The sequence below is a fragment of the Barbatula barbatula genome, assembly GCF_947034865.1.
Source record: "Barbatula barbatula genome assembly, chromosome: 3".
NCBI classification, from domain to species: Eukaryota; Metazoa; Chordata; class Actinopteri; order Cypriniformes; family Nemacheilidae; genus Barbatula; species Barbatula barbatula.
Window position 1 is genome coordinate 6,689,811 of NC_136764.1, and position 21,795 is coordinate 6,711,605.

At 38.3% G+C, this 21,795-nt stretch overlaps 1 protein-coding gene across 1 annotated transcript in view; it reads left to right on the plus strand.

Annotated features, from left to right (window-relative positions):
• LOC306891613 (CUGBP Elav-like family member 5) overlaps positions 1 to 21,795 on the plus strand; it is a gene marked incomplete at both ends in the record, with an annotated part of 114,905 nt that overhangs the window by 38,453 nt on the left and 54,657 nt on the right. The window lies entirely within an intron of this gene.

Genomic DNA, 21,795 nt, shown 5'->3' on the forward strand with positions numbered 1-21,795 from the left:
TTATGTGCATACTGTTTTTTGGGGACTGATCCGTAGAAACATTTACCATGGTTTTAATAATGATTTTATTATAGTAAATATAGTATAAATTAAAATATAATGAACGTTAGCAGAGTGTGTGCACTGTAAAAAGGGACTGAATGGCGAATTAACTAAAACTATATACAATGCTATATTGAAGATCATGTGTATTAAAAATCTACAAAAATGTGCAATGAATAAACATAGAGCCCTGCATTCCAGCCTTAGCCCTTGTTCGCTTTCAATGGGTCTGACATCGTTTGCAGTGTTCACATATGGGCCAAAAGCCAGAGAACCATGCTCAGACCCCCTGAAAAGGGCCAAGTATGAAAGCGCTCTAAGCATCTTGCAGAAAATCCTGGAAAACCAAATAAAATGCAAGTCCTTGTGGACTTTTTGTTTGATTTATAGGTCAAACAAGGGACATATCAACAACTATCACAATGTCTATTATTCGTCCTGGTAATGTTACAGTTCACAGTATTAAGAATCAAGCATATATTACTTTTAAGGTTTTGATATACATAATATATGTCGATTATATATGTGGTTATGTGAAATAGTTTATTCTGGGCAGTCCCAAAAATCTAACTTTCAATTTTAATCTTTTTTGTCTAAAATTATAAACATTTTCCAGATTCTGGAAAAAAAGGGTAAATGTAGGTCCACAACTGTACATACAGCGGTGTAAAAGAGACAATTTCAAAATTACTTTCAGTTTTTCTGAAATTGCATATATATATCGCAGAAAATGAAACTGGAGAAACAGTTGAAATGCAATCCAACAGAAAAGATGCTCTGTATTTTTTCAGACCTTAAATACTGCAAAGAAAACAAGAAAATATTCACCTTTAAGCAATACAACAGTAATATTTCTATATTTAAAAAAAAATGGGATGTGATAACATGTTTTACAGTCTTCATGTGTCTTGTCATGCTGTCAGTCTTTCACGTCGTCGTTGGATTACTTTGTCACTCCTGAGTTTTGTTTATGTTGTATATGTATTAGCACCTATTGTACAATTGCTCTCTTATGACACATGGCTCATTGCTCCCTGAACTCTTCATAAGTCGCATTGGATAAAAGCGTCTGCTAAATGACTAAATGTTAATGTAATGTTGAATTTCAGCAGACACTGGACTGAAATGACTACAATACATCTAGAAAAGATTATACCATAACAGAACTAAAACAAAAAACAGAATATGATTTTTAACTTGACATGTGAACTTGTAGTCTGTTGAGCATGCGCATGTTCACATATATTCACCGACACATGCACAAGCGCGCACAAACATACGCGCACGCACTCGCTTCAGGAGTTTTCTGGTCCAGTAACTCAAGGCTGTAGTGATGTCACAGGGGAGCTGTCCATGCACATGTGGTGCTGAAACATTGTGACTGTGCATTCAAATGGATCCTTCCATAAACACACACTCATAGATGTGCTCAAACACACGCACACGCTTGTGGTTACCCTCTACAGCTGTGAAATATTGATGAGAGACTTGTAATGGGGCGAGCTGTGCCCGTGTGAGAAAATCACACATGAATTATAAAGACAAGATCATGACCGCGTGCGCGCCCAAAGCGAACACATCAATATTACATGACAGAAATTAGACAACTTTTCACACACATACAGACATTCAGCTTTTACTTTTGGTTGCCAAAGCAGTAAATGTAGGCTGTGTTCACATGGGAATGTAGTGTGTAGTGGTTGACACGATCATTTATATTTTCAGATGTTTTTAGTGGATTATTGGAAGGTCCACAGATCCAGAATCTACAGAATAGATGGTTGATTGTAATTAATGTACTGTAAATGTAGATTTAATTTTTATAACATTTTGAGCTGCAGTGTTAAATGTTTTTTTTCATTCAAATGTTGTGTAAAATTCCATCTTTAAGTGATCTGAATATTGTCTAGATATGTGGATATGTACATCCTACACATCTACCTCACAATGGTAAATCATCGTCTTAGTCAGAGGCGGGCAGAGTACACAGGTTCATTACTTGAGTAAAAGTACAGATACCCCTTGCTAAATTTTACTCAAGTACAAGTAAAAGTACTACAGTCAGATGTGTACTTAAGTAAAAGTACTGAAGTACATGTTTTTAAAAGTACTTGAGTATCAAGAGTACAAGAGTACATTTTCTAAATATTGCATTACTACTGCCACAGTGCTTACATTTATGTACAGAAACGTCCTACATGGAGTTATGAAAAATGTTAATGTTAATACCTTGGAGAATGTTAAAGGAATTTAAAGTAAAATAAAGTAATTTTAATCTTTTTACCATGCTTTATTCTTTTCACCTCTGCTAGAGTTTTAATGGATTTTTTGCACCCACATTTGAACCGAACAGTTTTAAACAACACACCGCATACTCAAGAACATCAAAGCAAATACTCGGCTTACATTAATGAGTAATATTAGAAAATACAATTCAGCTTACAATTGTGTGTACATGTGAGTTTCTCTGTTTTTTCATCAATCAGTGGTGGCGTTTCATCAAAACCTAGGGTATGGCGAAATTTCTTCAGACCATACAAAAACGAACCACAATGAAACCAAATGATACCACATATATGTAACCACAAAACTTAAAGTAGTAAAAAATAACCCACAGCCAGATGTTGTCATAACCACCACCAACGACTACGTTAATCGACTATGAGACTAAAATATAAACCAACCATTGATCAGATTCAGCAAACAAGATTAAATATAAAACATGTCTTACCTTGTCGCAGGGTTGTTAAGCCTTGATTCTTTTCATTTTTAAGCTAATCCTGGCATAGCTAGTGGCAAATCGCAAAATACATAATAGCCTAAACTGCGACTGCGCTGTCTTTCCGTACAATATTTTTTAGATTTTTCACAGATAGCGTTTTACATTATGAATGAAATACAATAACAATAGTGTAAATTATTCGATTTATTAAAATTATTAAATGGATGCCAACTAATTGGGAAAATAAAGACCATCCCCACTACCCATAACCTCACACTTGATTCCAAAACCACTGTTAGGCATTTTGTAAGCAGTTTCTTTGTTTTATTGAAAATAAATGCCTGTATATGATCTTAAATGAGGAAAATGCAGACAAACGAGTTTAGCCAAAAAGAGCTTCGAACCAACATTACGATGATGTCACGTCAAAACTACATATCTTCGGTCTTACCGACTATACGTCAATGACGCTATGTGAATTAACGGTGTTTATACATTCTCAAATACACATGCTTCCGACGCCTATGCTACATGTACACATCAGTGTAAAGTAGTTTAATTATCTATAATGAGTCTCATTATGCACACGTGCTTTATTTCAACAATGTTTTCTGAACGCTAGGGCCATACACAAACGCCGCCCCTGAAATCAATAAACCTAAACCAGCAAAGAAGGCGATATAGCAATGTTCTGACACACCTCTGAACCTGACAGTGTTATACACGCAGCATAGAGCAAAGAAGAGAAAATAATAATGATTAAAGAAAATCAGCTGACCGGTCGCGATGTTTTCAAGTTCATTTCATGTTATATTTACCATTTTATATGACGCTATTGGCTACTCTTCCCTTACCTTTGTTCTTTATTCATATAAAAATACCCCCAAATCGCATGAAAATACACACAAAACACATATTCTTCAATCGTGCATTTATTAGCTTCTTGTTTTGGTGAAGAAATGTTACTTTAGCTTCATCGCGGATGTCCTGAATGAGGAAGTGTACACAGGACGTGTCATGCAGACGTGAGATGATTGACAGCTGTGTACAGCAAATGATAGAGCTCTGAGGTCTGGGTGATTGTTGCTGATTGGCTCGCCCAATAAGTGGCGCCTGCACAATCCAATCACGTTTGAGAGGGAAAAAACAAATTGGTGGTTTCCGAGATTTTTCTTTTTCCTTTTTAGAAGTAACGTGTACTTACGGTTATGGATAGAAATGTAGCGGAGTAAAGAGTACAATATTTGCCTCTCAAATGTACTTGAGTAAAGTCATGAGTACTCCCCAAAAATTATACTCAAGTAAAGTACAGATCCCTCAAAATTGTACTTAAGTACTGTACTCGAGTAAATGTACTCCGTTACTGTCCGGCTCTGGTCTTAGTTTTATTGCATTTATTAGCTTTAATATTTATTTGAAATGCATGTTTGCTTTGGGCTCTAGTTGACCATATGGTACTTTTGTGCTTGAGTTAGGTGCGCTGTTTGTTAAAGGTATTTAAAGGTATTCATGTGCTTTTTGAAGCTAGGATGTGATTCTACTAAGTCAGGCAGAAAGGTTTCAAGAGCTGTCTTGTTTTACGCTTCATGTTTATGGTATTTATTAACCGTGTTCCAAACAGACGTGCGTCCTTGCTGTCTACCGTTTACATAGGGAGTTGCTTTCAAAGACTCACTAAAATAAAATCTGACAGAAACTGTTTTGAATCTTCCTTCATATGTAGCAATTTATGCACAAACACATGTTCTTCGTGCAAAGAGTATAGCCGACTACTCACAGCTTCTCAAAAGGTTTAGAATCACACATCCGTGTTTGTGTTAGTCCAAAGTGGTTTTCTCTTCGCCTTTGTTCTCATCTCAAGACTGCAGTTCTGAGAGTTTTCACAGGAATATTGAGCCAAAGTGGTGTGTGTGTGCATGCGTGCGTGTATTTCTATTAATAACCGGCATTAGGAGTCTGATCTGTGGGGCCCTGCTATTGTAAAGATGAACGACTGTGAGATCCTGCACAATACTGTCACATTTTTACAGCTGTCTCATTGCACAAGCAAGCACGCACACACCCACACGCACAAACACTATATGTGGTTACTCACTTAGTGCCTTGTTTATTACCCACACTACTATTCCCCAGAGGTCACTTCACTGACCTACACACACAAAGGGATGAGTTTGAACATGTTCTCTCTTTGTTGTTTTAAAATGAGTAGATTAAACTCCCCAAGGTTTTACTTTTTATTAAAATCTGGGATTATAATGATATAGATTCCAAATATTTAAACTTGACTTTTTCCTAATATTCTCAGGTTGGTTATTTGTAATAGAAAACGTCTTCACATACACAATATGGACAAAAGTACGTATTTTTTTCTAATAATCTATTCCAGTAATTCCATACAAAACAAATACTAATGCTATACTATACAAAACCATATTAAAGAATGTTGTTTCCATCTTTGTCGCAGCAGTTTTGGAAGGGTGTTTTTCTGTTTTGAATTGACTGTAACCCTACGTAGAGGTCATTGGGTCATTTGGGTGATGAGTGTTCAGCCGGGTTCTTTATGTTGACCAGTCATGTTCTACCATATTTGCTTTGTGCATTGTCATGTTGGAATCGAAAAGAGCTCTGACCAAACTGTTGCTTTAAAATTAGAAGCACACGATTCTCTAGAATATCATTATTTGCTGTAGCTTTATGCCAGGAAAATGTACATTTCAAGAAATTTGTCTAAAAAAATAAACTAGCACTTCAAAGAAGGTTTTATTCATTATTGGTCATGGAAATTCTACTTTTTAGTCAGTGAAATGTCAGGGAACTTGACATTTGGCTTAGAGTGGGAAGCCTGAAAGTAGTCAAACCTGTTCATCGGTAGAAGACGTCCCAATACTTTGTATATTCATTCTAGACTTCCAAATGTAAAACGTAATGTGATTTATTATTGTTTTTATCTTTTATTAAAAAGCCTTCTTCTTTTCCTTAGTCCACTCCCCTGGAAAATGTAAATACAGGTTATTTTTGTCCCACATTTGCATTACATTACATTAACATTTATTCATTCAGCAGATGCTTTTATCCAAAGCCACTTACAAATGAGAGAGCATTTAACATATTGTCAATGAGCTAGCGTTTTGTCAAAATGCGGTCTGCAAATTAAATCCATGTTCACAAGTCGGACTGAAGTTGCATGGAGTTTTGCTTGGTTAAGGATGACGTGAGTTTGGGGCAGGTGCACTTTGTCAGCCCAGTGATAGTGTTTGTTTGGAAAAGATGAAATGTTTGAAGAAAGGTCAAAAGTGCTGTAAACTCTCAAAGCCACAGACAACCATTCAAGGTTGTGTTAAGCGTGATATTTGGTGACTTTCCTCAGAGGGAACAGACTCTGACATATCTAGATCAGACTGTGACAGATGTGGAACCCGGGCAGAGTTATCAGATGCCCAGCGGAGCATTTATTCACACGGCTAAAACAGCCTGGTATTGATTCTGGAGGTGTGGAGAAAAAGATTAGCCATAAAACCTTTCCTAAATAATTCTTTATTGCCTAAACGTTTCATGTTAAAAAATGTGGGTTGCTTGAACACAAATTGTGTGGTTGAAAGAGACACAAAACCAGTTGGTTTTGAATTGATAACAACTCAGCATTGATTCATTTATAACTCGAAGGATGGTTTTGTCCATGTTTTACCCAACGATGGGTTGAAATAACATTGCATTACACTTTATCTCAAGTAGATGTTTGTTCATAGACATCTAAGCATCATAAAGACATTTCTGGACACGTTCACCTGGTTTAGCTCACTAGAATCCCTCCGTTCAAGAATGAGAGTAAATTTGAGTGTTTATTGAGGTTTTGAATGCTGCCATGAGGGATATGTATTGTGTTATTGATTTAGCATTTGGATCAAACATTGACCGTGTCATATATTCTTAGAAGTCACGAAAGGTCAGCTGACATTGATAGAGTAGCTGTGTTTTCCCAGAGTTACTGTGTTATTGCCCCATTATTTCACCTGGGGCTATTTTAGCATTGTCCACTCGCGTTTTGCTCTGTGAGTTTGATGGATGTATTTGACTGCCTTTTGTATAGTATCTGAGATAAGAATTATTCGATCCCAAGTCGCGAGGCATTTGCCAAAATGTCAAAGACCACCTGGTTTGGTTGGTTTATTGTTTCTGGCGGATTAAAAAATGTTTGTAAAGAGCATAGTCATTTTACATGGTCAATTCAATTTAATTCAATTTGACTATATTGCGCTTTTTACAATGTTGCATTGTTTCAAAGCAGCTTTACAGGAAGAAAAACGAAACAAAAAGAAAAACACTTAGAAAGGTAAGATGCAAAACAGTACATGTTATAGAAAGAATAATGGACTTTACAGAATCTTAAAGAGGTAATATGGTGCGAATATGTGTTTTTCTGTGATTTTGGTGTGTTATAAGTTGGCCATGCATGTATTAGACACGTTAAATTGCAAAAATTGAAAGTGTCGGAAAAAAAGATGCATTCTATCAAAGAGCGAATGCGCACCCAGACCTGCCTGATACGCCTCGTGTAACCACACCCCCACAAATCTACATCAGTTCGTGGTGTGTTTTGACTAAGACCGCCCAAATGTATACGCAAGTGAGGTGGGCGTACCTGTCAGTACAATCGCTTTGGAACCTGATGTTCCAAATATGGAAAGAGGCGTTTCATTTCTGTCACATTCGACCAACCACAACGCACTGGTTAATTGGCCAATCATAGCACACCTCGCCTTCAGAGAGGCAAAGAGGAGATACAAACATGCAGCGTTTTTTAACCTTAAATGGTTAATACACGTTGCATTACATGATGCAAATGTTTTTGGTTAGTGAGGAGAGCTAATTAGTTGTGATTTATTAATCTACTTTAGTTTAAAGCTGTTTAAGTCTAATTTGGTTGAGACTGCTTTTGTGACCAACATCAAACAAGAGAGAAATGTTTTAGGCAGGAACAATAATAATAATAGAGGCAAAATGTAACTGAGTGCAGCTACAACACCAGTCTGCCGTCATGGAAAAATGTGTCGGTTTTCAACCATTCACATTAGATCACATCTGTATCGAAAGCATTTAGTATCTAAGTAAACCATAGATAGATCAGTGTTTCTCAGCCCTGTTCCAGCCTCCTGTTGTGATGTTTTGTGATTGTATTTCAACCACACATTGTCTTTTTATTCTAGCTGTAAACATCAATGTTCCTTAATGACTTATAATATGGCACAAACTCACTTTACTGCCAAAAAGCATAATCACGGTGCTTGCTAATGTAGAATCTAATAACAGACGTATGAAAACTTGCAAACTAAATTAAAACTGAATCAGGATGTTACTGTACACGTCTCTTTATGAGTCTCTAAATGCTATTTTAAATAAACAACAAACTTGTATGTGTCCCTGCAGAAAATCCCAAGCTTCAGGATACTGGGGTCTTATTATACAGTCGAGTGTGCGATCTCAGAGAGATTCTGCTTGCTGTTAGTTGCCGGTAATTTGACGTCTAGACGGATGGTGGGTCCATGCACACCTGCTTTTTGAGTAGATTATGTGTTATATAAGAGTGCAAGTCTATCAGAGTAGGCTCAGTGCTTCAACACAGCTACACAATGGTACTACTGTACGTACTGATGAGAATTGTATAAAATGGTGGAAATAGAAATATTCTGTTTTAAAAAGTGATTTTGAAGCAAAAGTCTGTAAAATGGCAAATATTCTGTTATCAGACACACATTTTCTTTATCTAGTACAAATATAGAATATGTAGTGTGGATAGGATAGGATAGGATAGGATAGGATAGGATAGGATAGGATAGGATAGGATAGGATAGGATAGGATAGGATAGGATAGGATAGGATAGGATAGGATAGGATAGGATGGGACGGGACGGGACAGGATAGGATAGGATAGGACAGGATGGATGGTGAATAGATGGATAGAGAGAAAAGAAAAAATCAAAGGACAAAAAGAGAGAAGGAAAGGATAGAAAGAAAGAAAGAAAGAAAGTAAGAAAGGACAGAGGGAAAGAAAGGACAAAAAGAAAGAAGGAAAGGACAGGACAAAAAGAAAGAAGGCAAAGAAAGAGGCAAAGAAAGAAAAGACAGAGGTAAGAAAGAAAGAAGGAAAGGACGGATAGAAATAACAAAATAAAGAAAGAAAGAACAGAGGAAAAAGAAAATACAAAAAGAAAGAAAGAAAGGACAGAGAGAAGGAAAGAAAGGACAAAAAGAAAGAAAGAAAGAAAGAAAGGACAGAGAGATGGAAAGAAAGGACAAATAGAAAGAAAGAAAGAACAGAGAGATGGAAAGAAAGGACAAAAAGAAAGAATGCACAGAAAGAAAGAAAGAAGGAAAGAAAGAAGGAAAGAAAGGACAAAAAGAAAGAAAGAAAGAAAGAAAGAAAGAAAGAAAGAAAGAAAGAAAGAAAGAAAGAAAGAAAGAAAGAAAGAAAGGACAAAAAGAAAGAACAGAGAGATGGAAAGAAAGGAAAAAAAGAAAGAACAGAGAGATGGAAAGAAAGGACAAAAAGAAAGAATGCACAGAAAGAAAGAAAGAAGGGGTCAGTTGTGGCCTGGGGGTTAGAACGTTGGGCTTGTGATCAGAAGGTTGCAGGTTCAAACTCAGTGCCAGCAGGTCATGACTGAAGTGCCCTTGAGCAAGGCACCTTACCCCTGATTGCTCTGCAGTAATGTGCCACTGTAAAAACTACTTGTAAGTCGCTTTGGATAAAAGCGTCTGCCAAATGAATAAATGTAAATGTAAATGGAAAGAAAGAAAGAAAGGACAAAAAGAAAGAACAGAGAGATGGAAAGAAAGGACAGAGAGATGGGAAGAAAGGACAAAAAGAAAGAAAGAAAGAAAGAAAGAAAGAAAGGACAGAGAGATGGAAAGAAAGGACAAAAAGAAAGAAAGAAAGAAAGAAAGAAAGAACAGAGAGATGGAAAGAAAGGACAAAAAGAAAGAAAGAAAGAACAGAGAGATGGAAAGAAAGGAGAAAACGAAAGAATGCTCAGAAAGAAAGAAAGTAAGTAAGGATAAGAAGAAAGAAAGAAGTCTCTGTGTATTGTAAACACCTCACATGGCCATGCCTCTCTCTCTCTCTCTCTCTCTCTCTCTCTCTCTCTCTCTCTCTCAGCTCTAACAGGCTGACGCATGGCTGCATTGTTTTCTGCGGCGGGCGCTGTAATGAGTGTGTCGAGTCTTCTGTGTCCTGAGGGATTCAGCAGGAAACACTGCTTGTTCTTTTCTTTTCTCAAGCCCAAATTTCTCCAGGATTAATCAATGTTAACCTGCTTTATCAAAGACACTTGTGTCACTGATTCAGGAACCGTCTGGACACGACGGTCAATATCAGGAAATATCTCACACTGCCTGTACAAACCTTATTTAAGGCCCATTACAATCAACCTCCAACCAATCCTTACAGACTCAGGCAGACTCCATTTGAAAAGGACAGATATGATATTGTCACATTTTTTGCAACATTGGTTCTTGTATCGTTTTATTTTGTGTTTGCATATGACTGGTTTGGTTTGATGTTAAGATTTGGTGCGATAGCTTTGTCGGTGCGAATGCTGCCATCCAATGCTTGGTTTGGTAAGCCAAACTAAAATATATCATTCTTTTTTGGTCTTGACCAAAGTAATTACAAGTACCGAACTACAACGTGAACATCCTTCATATCCCCGGTTTTGTTGAAGATCACAAAAACATTTATTTTAAGATGTGTTTTGACACATCTCATCATCACTGGTGTGCTTATCATGTGAATATTATCTGACGTGAGACGACCTGAATGAATAAAAATCCTTTCAGAAGTGAGTCGAAATCTCCTTCCTGTCAGAGAAGAAAAGAAACATTGCAGAAGAGAAAATGAAGAGAAAGTCTTGTACCGCCACCGGCCGTTAGATGATCAACGTTCGTGTGTCAGAAGCGGATGTCAGCATCAGGGATCTGGGTTATGAGAGCTGTCAGTCAGTCGAGATTCTCCATCTATTGATGCTCCATCCATCAAAAGCTCCGTCATTGGGTGCCTCAGGCTAATGGCTGATAAACGTGCAAGTGTTTGATGTTCTGATTGGCTAAAGCGCCGGAGGGGAGGAGTCTGTCTGTCTTAAAGTGTTTAACGTCTGCATTGATCTTTACCTTCGCACCTTTATCTGAGCACAAGAAGTAAACGCTCGGCCTGTCTTACTGTCTGTCTCTCTCTCTCTCTCTCTCTCTCTCTCTCTCTGTGTTGAATGTGTCAGATGTAAGATTTTTCTGTCTGTATCAATCAACTTCCTTTTCTTGTTTCTTTTAATTCAACAATTACTTTTAAAGACCCCCAAGTTAAGATGTTACCCAATGGAGACTCGCGCAAAAGTTTCCATTCGCTTTCTTTTTCATCTGATCGATGATATAGAGAAATCAATCAGATAATAAAAAGATTTGTCATTTTTCTTTCTTATGCAAGCGAGCGTAGTCACGTCTGCAGGGTTGCCTGTTATGTGTGTAGACATCAAGGCGGCAAGTGCTCCATTTGTGGCAGAGCCCATGCGTCTTCTTTTTAATCGAACCTCATCTCCTAATGTCTCATTTCAGCGCCTCACATTTCTCTTCTTCTCTCTCTCCGTCTCTCGCTGTCACTGGCAGCTCCGGTTTTATCTGAGCGGCAGAGGGTCCATTAAAGCCCCCGGTTCAGGTGATTAGAGCATTTGTAAAGGGTTTAAATGCACACAGGCAGCGTTGGGTTTCTGCCCTCGGGGACGGAAGATAAGCAGAACCCTCCGGAGATACGAGGCCGCTCTCCTCATTAACACCAGACTCCTGCACGCTTTTGTGCCGTATCGATAGGCGTTCCGCCGCTTTCTCCTGAACATAATTACAGAGCTCATCGAGTCAGCAGGGTGGATATAGTCCTGGGAGTTTATTTACTCTCATTTTAAGGGAATCATAAGGAAGCTTCTTTATGAAAGCGCGGCTATTGTTTGGCTGAAACTGAGTAATTATGGGTGAGAGAGAAGTTAGACGCACTGCCATGGCGCGGTGAGACCGGACACTAATGATGCCCATGATGATCAGGACGGGAATTCTGGGGCGTTGTGACTAGTGAAGACAAACTGAAATATTCAACCAAATAAATAGAAAGTGGACCTCACGGTAACATCATCACTATTACTGAACTGACTGACAGATCTCTTGATTCTCGTGGAAGTCTTCCACTGTGATGTTGTGTTTGTTCACCTGACAGCCGTACGGGAGTCGATTATATGTCTCTGATCTTTAGGGGTAAAGGAGAGATGTTTGTGTTCCACCAAGGCTTCCATATCTCTTTCAGTGGTGAAGGTTGGTTACATACAGAGTGTATATACTGTATATGTAGCCATGGACGTATACATGGATTGTGGCCATTCCAGTCCAGTGTCAAACCTCAGGAGTGACATAAAGTCATCCAACGACGATGTGAAAGACCGACAGCATGACAAGACACGTGAGAACTGTGATGAAAATTCACAAAAGTGAATATGAACTTGTTTTCTTTGCAGTATTTGAGGTCTGGAAAAGCACAGAGCATCTTTTGGGTTATTTCTCCATGCGGTTTTCATTATCTGCAAATGAATTCAAATAGAAACAATTATTTGAAATTTGGGAGAAATATTGTTAGTAGTTCACAGAATAAAACGAAATGATCCGTTTTCCTGAACACATAACTATAAATAGTCCATTTTAAAATCGGAAAAACGGTCTCTGTAGTGGTCTTTTAATTTTTCAGCGGCTGTTTATTCTTAAAGGTACAGTAGCCGAGCTTTAATTCTTGTTTTAGCAACAGAAAGGTTTCTAGTGTTCATTTTATATTTAAATCCATACATAAAAATAGATATTATTAATAAAGATGTATATAGTGTATCAATTAAAATAATGTCTGTATATTGTATTATATATGCATAAGAACTTATGCAATTGCAAAAAAGTATTTTGTTGCCTGAAAGCTCGACCAGCAATAAAGCATCTAATGTGTGGAATAAATGTAAATGACAATTTAATATATACATATAAAGGTATTAAAAATGATAAAGATATCAATTAAAACATATTTTTTACATATTCCGTTTCTCTATATAATGTCTGTAACCCAAGATGTTCTATATATATAAAAAACACTGTGCAGTTGCAAAAAAGTCTATTGTCGGAAGAAAGCTTGACTAGCATTATAGGTGGACCGCAGGGAAACAAAAGTCCTTATGAAGTGTAGAATTTGACTGCTTAAGGTTTACCTGCTGTACTTTACTGCAGTAGCAAAGCTGAAAGGCATTATTGTCTGATGAGAAGCAGCATATGTTTGCATATTTTACAGTACATATACTGTGTAATTTAATTTTCAGTGAGATACATCTCCCTCTCCAAATGTTTGCCCGCAGTGGAGAGAGGTCCTGTAATGGTGCGCGCTGCAGGATCAGAGAGCATTCATTATTTACTGATCTTAAATATGCAGCATTAAAGGCCGAAGGGTTGTAAAGGGTTCGTGGATGTGAGACGATTGAACAAACCGGAGATCAAAACAGACGTGTGATGTGTTCAGGGTAAATGTGATTGTGGAGCCATATTACCATGTTAGGTTCATATTGTGTATCCTTCTGCTGTTGCGTACTGTCTATACATTCCCTTAAAAGGCAGCTACCTATATAGTCAGTAAATGATGCTGCTCACTAGGTTTGGATGCGAAGCTTTGTGCGTGCGCGTGTGTGTGTGTGTCAATTGCAGTGTGGTTGAGAGTGTTGAAATATGCGTGCGACTGTAGTGTCAGTGTAATTTACATATAAATTAGAGTTTTCTGATCACATGGGCTATGACCTCATTCATTCTGATGGTCAGGCTCTCTAAGTGTGGCAGGTGCCAGCGACTCTAAAATTATACAGTGCGCTTGCCCTCCAGCACCCGCCACTCATTTATGATGCGCTTCCTGCCTGACAGGAAGTCAGGGGCGCAAAGAGCAGGTCACTGACATTTGCTGTTTGCCCCATTGTAGCAGGCTGCCAATCAGTGTAACATTTATATGGAAAGTGTATGTGTGTGTGCGTGTGTTCAGCCTCCTTTGTGGTAAGATGTCAGCGGCCCAATGAGGGATATTGATGAATAAACGTAATAAATGATCTGTATTGGTAAAATGTAAAAAGGTTTTTGTGAAGGTTCCCCTCAAGGATTCCAGAATGTACCCGTGTTTGTGCGACAGTTATGTGATGTACGTGTTTGGATGATTTTTGGACAAAGCCAACCATTTGCAGAATACTATATTTCGTATATTCTTCATATTTGTCTTTTTGACACATTATCAAATCGTGTAAAAAATATATCAAAAATATAAAAGATTACTAAAAAATTAAACAGCTGCAATGAATTTAGCACATTCAGACTCTTTGAAATGATTATTTCAATGTATATAGCAAAGTTTGTATTTATTTATTATTATTTAATTTCTTTACATTTTTATTATTTTTTCACTCTTAAAAAAGGTCCTTCACAATCCCTTAGAGAAACATTTTTGACTCAATGGTTCCATAAAGAACCTTTACCGTCCATAAAATCGAGACTTTGGATGATAAAAATCTATTTTTATCCATTAATAAACCGTGAGTTTTTAATTTTGTGGCCGATGCGTTGGTGCATGTTTATTTGAAGGTTAAAGAAAACCTTGCCCTTCCTCTCTCAGGCTCAACCTGTTGCTCTGTCGATGGCTGTCGGCTTCAACCGCTCTCCATTCGTCTCGTCCTCTTCACATCACAGCTGTCAGATCTCGGGCGGAGAGAAGCGAGAGGACGTAATTCTCAGTGACAGCTGTGCTGTTTAAATGAGAACACATATGCATAAACCCGCAGCCGAGCACGCATTCTGTCACTGAGGCCAAAGGAAAATACAAATACATGAGCACGCCTCGTATCCCAGCAAGAGCATGTATGAAATAAAAGATTCGCTATCGGTGGTGTAAGTTATATTTGTTCTTCAGTCATAACAATAATGAAATGAATCCACTTGCGCCACAGGACGCTTATGAAATTAAATTAGTTTGTTGTATTGGGAAAAGGGTATTCTACAATTATTATTAAAAATGAATTCTGTCAGGTCGCTATTAGCACAGGATGGATTAGAAGAATGTCTCAACACAGCAAAATCGTGAGTGTTAAAAAATGTCAAATTAACACTGACAGTGTACAGTATATATATATATATATATATATATATATATATATATATATATATATATATAATACATACTATTGAAGTGTGGATTATATATACACTGTGAGAGTTAATTAGTCACTTCATTGAAAATGTATTCCAAGTCAACAAATCTCAATATTGAGATATGAAGTCTCAATATGAACTCAAATATTGCTCATCAAACTTCCCCAAATTCAGGCCTTTACAATACTCTTCATGGATTTCAGCTATACAGCTTTTATTCTCCAATGCAATTTCAGCCGAAACATCTGAGACAAAGTTGATACTTAAATAAAACAACTGAGCGCTCCATCAAATCTTCACATGGCCTTCACAGACTAAACACACATTCATAATAAAACACGACTGTTTTCACAATCCTGTTGAACTCGAGTTGGAGAGGAAACCATCAGACTACAGAGAGCTGATCTGCCGTACGGCAGAAGCGCTCTTCCCCCGGCTATTCTCCGTTCTGCTATGTAGACATTTATCAATGCTGAGTCCTACAGAAGTGTGAATATGAAATCTGTTTTCATCGTGTTGAAATCGGCCGCAATCCAGTCTCTCTTTCACCCTCATTTCCTCTTCGATCCTGTCTCTCTCTCTCTCATTCCCTGTCTGTCTGTGTTTTAGTGTCCGTATCTCTTAAATGCTCTTACTGCTCCGGTGTCTCTTCAATACCGCAGTGGGTGTTTTCAGTATGAGAGGTGTCCATTTGCACTCATTTGGATCTGAACTGCGGTCTATGAGATATTAAAGTGATCTTGATTGTTTATTTTGTTTTCGTCTCTTAACTTTCTCTAATGGAGTGTGTGACCTGGATAAGAAGAGTACGTTGTTGTTACCTGCAGTCATAGTGCACTTGTGTCTGTTTGTAAGCGCGCGTGTGTTTGTATTGATTTTATTTCGGAGCAGAGCAAGATATGTTTTAGTTGAGCCCACGGGGAGAAACAGAGAGACGGAGAATGAGCAAGAGAGAGAGAGAGAGAAGAGAAAATCTTGAGGAGCGGCTTACTCGCCCACAGCTGGATTTGGTGAGGATGTCAGCAGATGGCTTATGAAAATCTGATATTTACACACCTGTCTATACACACTGATCTCAGTGCTGTTGCTTACAAACACACAGGGTGTGTATCAGCCCAGATTTGACGGACGGGCAGATTTGGCACAACACAGGCCTTTAATGATCATTAATAAACCAAACTCCCTGGTCAATTTTGATGCCTCGAGCTCTGCCTTTTACTAAAGTAGCCTTATAGATTAATAAAACATTTGATGTACTTTAGTGTTTACCAATCTGAATAAATCAGAAAAACGCGTTAAGCGCCATCGTTTTCAAGCATCACTTTTCTTCTCGTTTCTTCCCCGTGAGATTCCCGTGGCTCTGAATTTTGCATCTCACCTCGGTCTTTACTGAAGCACACAACAGGCATCTGCTTAAATCAATCCTCCTACAGTGTTATTTAAATCAAATCTTTTCACCGAGTGCCTCCGAGGTCTGAGCCGTCCTTCAGCGAGAGCTTCTCTCTCGCCACGTTCAATGTGAGTTGTGGGGAAGGAAATCAATACGTCCATTAATTCTAGTTAGCAGAGTGGCGGGTTGCACGCAGGGGCCGGAGGCCACACGGAGGCCGGTGTGCTTGAATGGCTGACCTTCTGAAGACCGGCCCCTGCATTGATTCGCTGTGAGAGGAGAAAGCTGGATTTCAGAGTTACGGTCGCGTAAATGTATTTTACACTGTGACTACGGTTTAAATGTGAAGCTAGTTTATGATTCTGTTTTTTAACGAAACCACTGAAACATCGTGGCAGTAAGGATTTGTATTGTAAAACATACAATTCGGTAACATAAAAAATGATCATACTAAAGATCATTTACTCGTTCTCTACGTTGCATGGACAAAATATAGTTATTACACAGGAATGAATAATTTTTGTATTTTATTTTATTTTTCTGCTGAAATTCTCATAACCGCAACGCGTCCCGATTTGTTTGAGTGCATTATCGGAATTTAAACAGAGTCAAGTAAAAATATTGTGAAAAAAAGATCTCAAATTATAAAAAATGACAAACAAATCATTGACAGAATGTTCACGTATGTTAAAAATGAAGAAATAGTGGAAGAAAGAAGAATGCAAGACGAACATTCTCATCCTCCAAATTTGTATTTACATTAAGTTCGTTTTTATGTGACGAAACACATCTACTAGTACTTTTAAATGGCTTACAAGATTCTCTTGTCATGCTGTGTACACAACTTTTTTCCTTCTCATGACCCATACATGTAGTTTTCCACATTTAAAATGAAAAATATATAGACATGCAAAATATATTTAACAATACAACATTCTTTTTTTATTATTAACAGTTTGACCATTTCTATTTGGAAACAAATGCAAATAATGCACATCATTTTTGTTTGGAATTTGAGAAAGTACTCTGTCCGTAGTTGATGCAACAGAAAAAGTTCGTCCTACTAATGATTTAGACAAATTCACATCTCAAATAACAAATAGTTTCACTGAAGAATTCATGTAAATCTATTAAAGAAAACAAGAAGCTCATATTTGAAAGCCCTCTGGGCCGTTTGCCTGCTACGCTTTCATTGTAAGCACATTACTGTAAACACATCTCCCGTTTGTTTCTACGGAGCGGGGAGCGAGTCGACATTATCTTCGGAGGTAATTGACAGTGGTAAACAGACGCTACGATGAAATAACCTGGAATGAATGCCGGGGTCAGGAATTTTACTGCTGAGAGAGTCAGATCTGCATTTATACATGAGTTTGGTTAAGCCGTGCGTGTGCCTTGTGGTTAGATAATCCTGCTGCGGTTTGTTTTTTCAGCGAAATTCGTGTTACAAGTACATGTGCCAGATGGAGAGGCGTTCCTCCCTTCGAGCGTTGAGAACATTTCACCGTCTCTCTAAATAACAAGATATTAAAGCTCACTGGTTAACATCTCCTGCCGAAGCTCATATGATGCTAATGTGAGGTGGAAGCCGCACGTAAGCGCAGACGTGGCGATATTCATGAAAATAGCATGCTTGTAATGTGATAATGCTTTATGCATTATGCAATAGATATATAAACAAGAAATAAATATATAAAACCACAGCACTAACTATATCAGCACTTTTAGTGTGGTTGTATCGATTGAAGTACACCATTTAATACCATGCTATATGAATATGGACATTTTTACAGAATATATACGTACAATTATGGTAGCACAACAGCTTTATGAGGACTAGGATAATAGATGTTTTTATAAGGATCACTCCGTCTCCTGGTGGATGTGTGCGTCGTCAAATTAGCTCAGTTTCCTCTTAGCCACGCTTGGCATGAGGGGTCACCGCTTCCAGCTGACGGACGGACCACCCCGTGACCTACAGTCAGTCCTCATCAGGGGAACTGTGTGTGTGCGCGCATGCACATTGCTATGTTTGTCTTTTAATGTGCGCTTGCAAAAGAAAATGGTTTCATCGACCAAATAATAAGTGGAATAATGATACAGTTTGTTTTGTTCACCGGCTGTATTTCAATATTATTTTAAAAATGGTATATTAAGTAAAGGATTGTTGGTATTGCGAAATAAACCCAACAGGGCGATCAGGACTCCGGCCTTAAGGGAAGACAGCGGAGAAATGCATTTAACATATTGGCAGTATATATATATTTTAAAAGATGCTACAAAATCCACCGCAGAAGCATTATTCCTTAAAGGTTTATAATATAAACGATATTTCCTCACTACAAAGAAAAAGATTGCGAAACAAAAAGGTTCTTGAGATGTTTGTTCTTCCATGTGCATGTAAAGATGACCCACAGTACCCGGATGAACGGTGTGTTATTAGTGTTAGTGAACTTGGAATGAACTGACCAATCAGAATACAGAGAAGTACAGAGTACCACGGACAGTAATAAACAATAATGAATAATCCGTATATATTAATACTCAGCATAAATGTATTACAATAAAGCCGAATGAAAAATGAACACAATATCTTGTATGCATTATGTAAAAACACATGTTTTCAACCAGTTTAGTGATCCTTTAACAAGCAATTAACCATGGTGTTACTATAGTAAAAATGCAGTAAACATTGTTTTATGGCTTGATAGTTTTACTTACCATGGGTAAACTATAGTCATTATGGTGAGGGTACATTTGTACACTTTCTACAATCAGAACCAAATGTATACTGTATTTTTGTAAAAGATTAGTTAAGCGGTTTGTTTTGATGTGTGCGTTTCCTCATGCAGGACAAACATAAGTAAACAGGGATTCCTTCTAGTTTGAGTCTCTAGTGGGTTATGTGGCGTCAGTGTTTTTTTACAGAATCCTGCTGCAGTCATCAGTTATACAGAGGAGCTGTAAGTACAGAAGAACACACATTATCATAAACACTGTACGCATCAAGATTTGTGTATTTACCGTGTGTGTGTGAGAGAGAGCGCAGGTGGATCATTTGTCTTCATGGCAGGGCTTTTTATCAGCATTATTATCATAAAATGAGCTTCATAATGCATAATTGGGCAGCGATGACCTCATGGTGGTCGTAGAACGTTTGGAAACGTTGCATTTGGGAGTGGTTCGCAGGTGGTAACATGCTGGGTGTTTAAGAGAGTGTCGCTGTGAAACGCATCGAGAATGAATTTGAATGGAAGTGGACAGTGGCGTGGGGTTCCCCTGTGTAATACAGATCTTTCATAGCGTCTCATTTATTGATACTTTTACTTGACGCTTGCTTGTTTTATTGTCGTGACTTCAAAACACAGTGTATTTTTTGTTTGAATGTTTTCGTGACGCACAATGAGAGAAATAAAAACATTTTGTAAATCTGCAGTTACTGGCAGCGTCGTTGGGTTGTTCATGGGAACCTAACGCTTTGAATTCTGTTAAAGGGACAGTTCACCCAAACTTCTGTCATCACACCTTGGGGTTTTTCCACATCTGTTTACATTTCTTTTTTCAGAGAAAGATATTTGGAAGAATGCTCGTAACCAGACACTTCTTGGCCACCATTGACTACCATAGTGGAAAAATAACAATGGTAGTCAAAAGTGCCCCAGAAAGTTTGCTTTCCAACATTCTTCAAATATGTCAAAAGCTATTATAAACACATTTTCCTACTACGGTAGTCAATGGTGAACAAGAACTGTTGGGTTACAAGCATTCTTCCAAATATCGTTCTCTGTGTTCATCAGAACAAAGAAATTTATGCAGACTTGGAACAACTCGATGTTGAGAAATGATGACAGAATTTTCGTTTTGGGTGAACTGTGCCTTTAAGGTGTGTGTGTGTGAGCACACACGTGTTCTTTTATGTCTCCGTGTGGCTGTAATCGTAAGTGAGCGATCGGTCCCCATTACTTCCTGTCTCACCTTCTGCTTCCTGTTGCGAGTCGACCTCCTGTGCGCCGTCACTGTGACAACCCCATACGGGAGAGTATTCTATCACCACTGCCACAGCGTTGTCGCCCCGGGCAACAGCTTCTCACCTCCCTGTACATCTTCATTCGACCGCTTTTTACTTCTTTGTTCACTTTTGGTTTTGTATATATTCCACGTTCTATTTATAGGATTGGTGTCAACTGTTTAGTGGTCAGTTTTTGTGCATAGTAGCACACGGCTCGTGTGGGCTTCCTTAGACCTTTCAGGAATATTATGACAGAATTTACATTTAAACAAACTTAATACATTTGGGAAGTGTTGTGGTTCACTGGTGCTTTGAAATCCTTAACGTGAATGATAAGCAGAGATCAGCGAACACCTCTTGCTATCTCCTTTTACTTCTTCGTGTCGTTCACTTGCTCTTTTGTTTATCTGCAATAATACACCATGTTCCTCACCAGTGGTCCGTCTGCCGTTGTGATTTCCGGTGTTCCGGTAGAGTCATGCAGAACGCAAGCATGATCTGCCATTTCATTCGCACCCTTATCAGATCGCAGATTTAAAGCTGCCGCTGACTTATTAGATGCGTGAGATTGTCTCTCTCCTCTTCAGACTCTAAACAAATGCAAATGTGTCTGTTTGGAGTTTTCTCTGCATCGCGGCGCACGCTTCCTATTCATGAAAGACAGAATGTGTGCGTCTCTGCTGGGGAGAAACGGCACGTAGAAAATTGACAAACATCCGTCTGTGAGTGTGAAGCAAAATACCCAACGAAGAAAGCAAAGAAATAAAAAAGAACAGAGATGGATTGATAGGATAATAAGGATTGCTCAGAGGTTGCTTTCAGTAAGGTTTTTTTAATCACGTTTTTCTCAAAATTGACACACTTTTTGTCAATTGCTACATACGATTAAAATAAAAAAATACTATTTATACTAAACAAAAAATTACTATTTATACTAAACAGAATTAAGCGGCATCTAGTGGTGAGGTTAAGAATTGCAACCAACGGCTCACTCCATCCATCCCTTTCGGAGCACTTCGCAGGCTGACACAGAACTAAGGTGGTGTCAACGCATGTTGTGTTTGTGTCTCAGTTATATATGTAACGTTCTCGCTCTCACTCGTAAACCTGTTCGCAAATCTCTCTTTCTTGATCACGCGTGCATGTCTCTCCTGATCCCATAAGACATCTAAATATAAACCGACCCACAGATGTACTGAAGTCATGATATGAGCGCGAGACTGGAATAATGTTAATGCAGGTACATGTTAGTGACTGTGAGCTCTTTCGCCCCGCGGGCTTCTGGGAGTCTCCGAGCTTCAGTGACTCTGACAGCTGAGGATACAGGAGATGTGCCGCATGCTCCAAACCGCTCATCCGCCTGTCTCTTCCTTACACCTCCAGATTAACCTT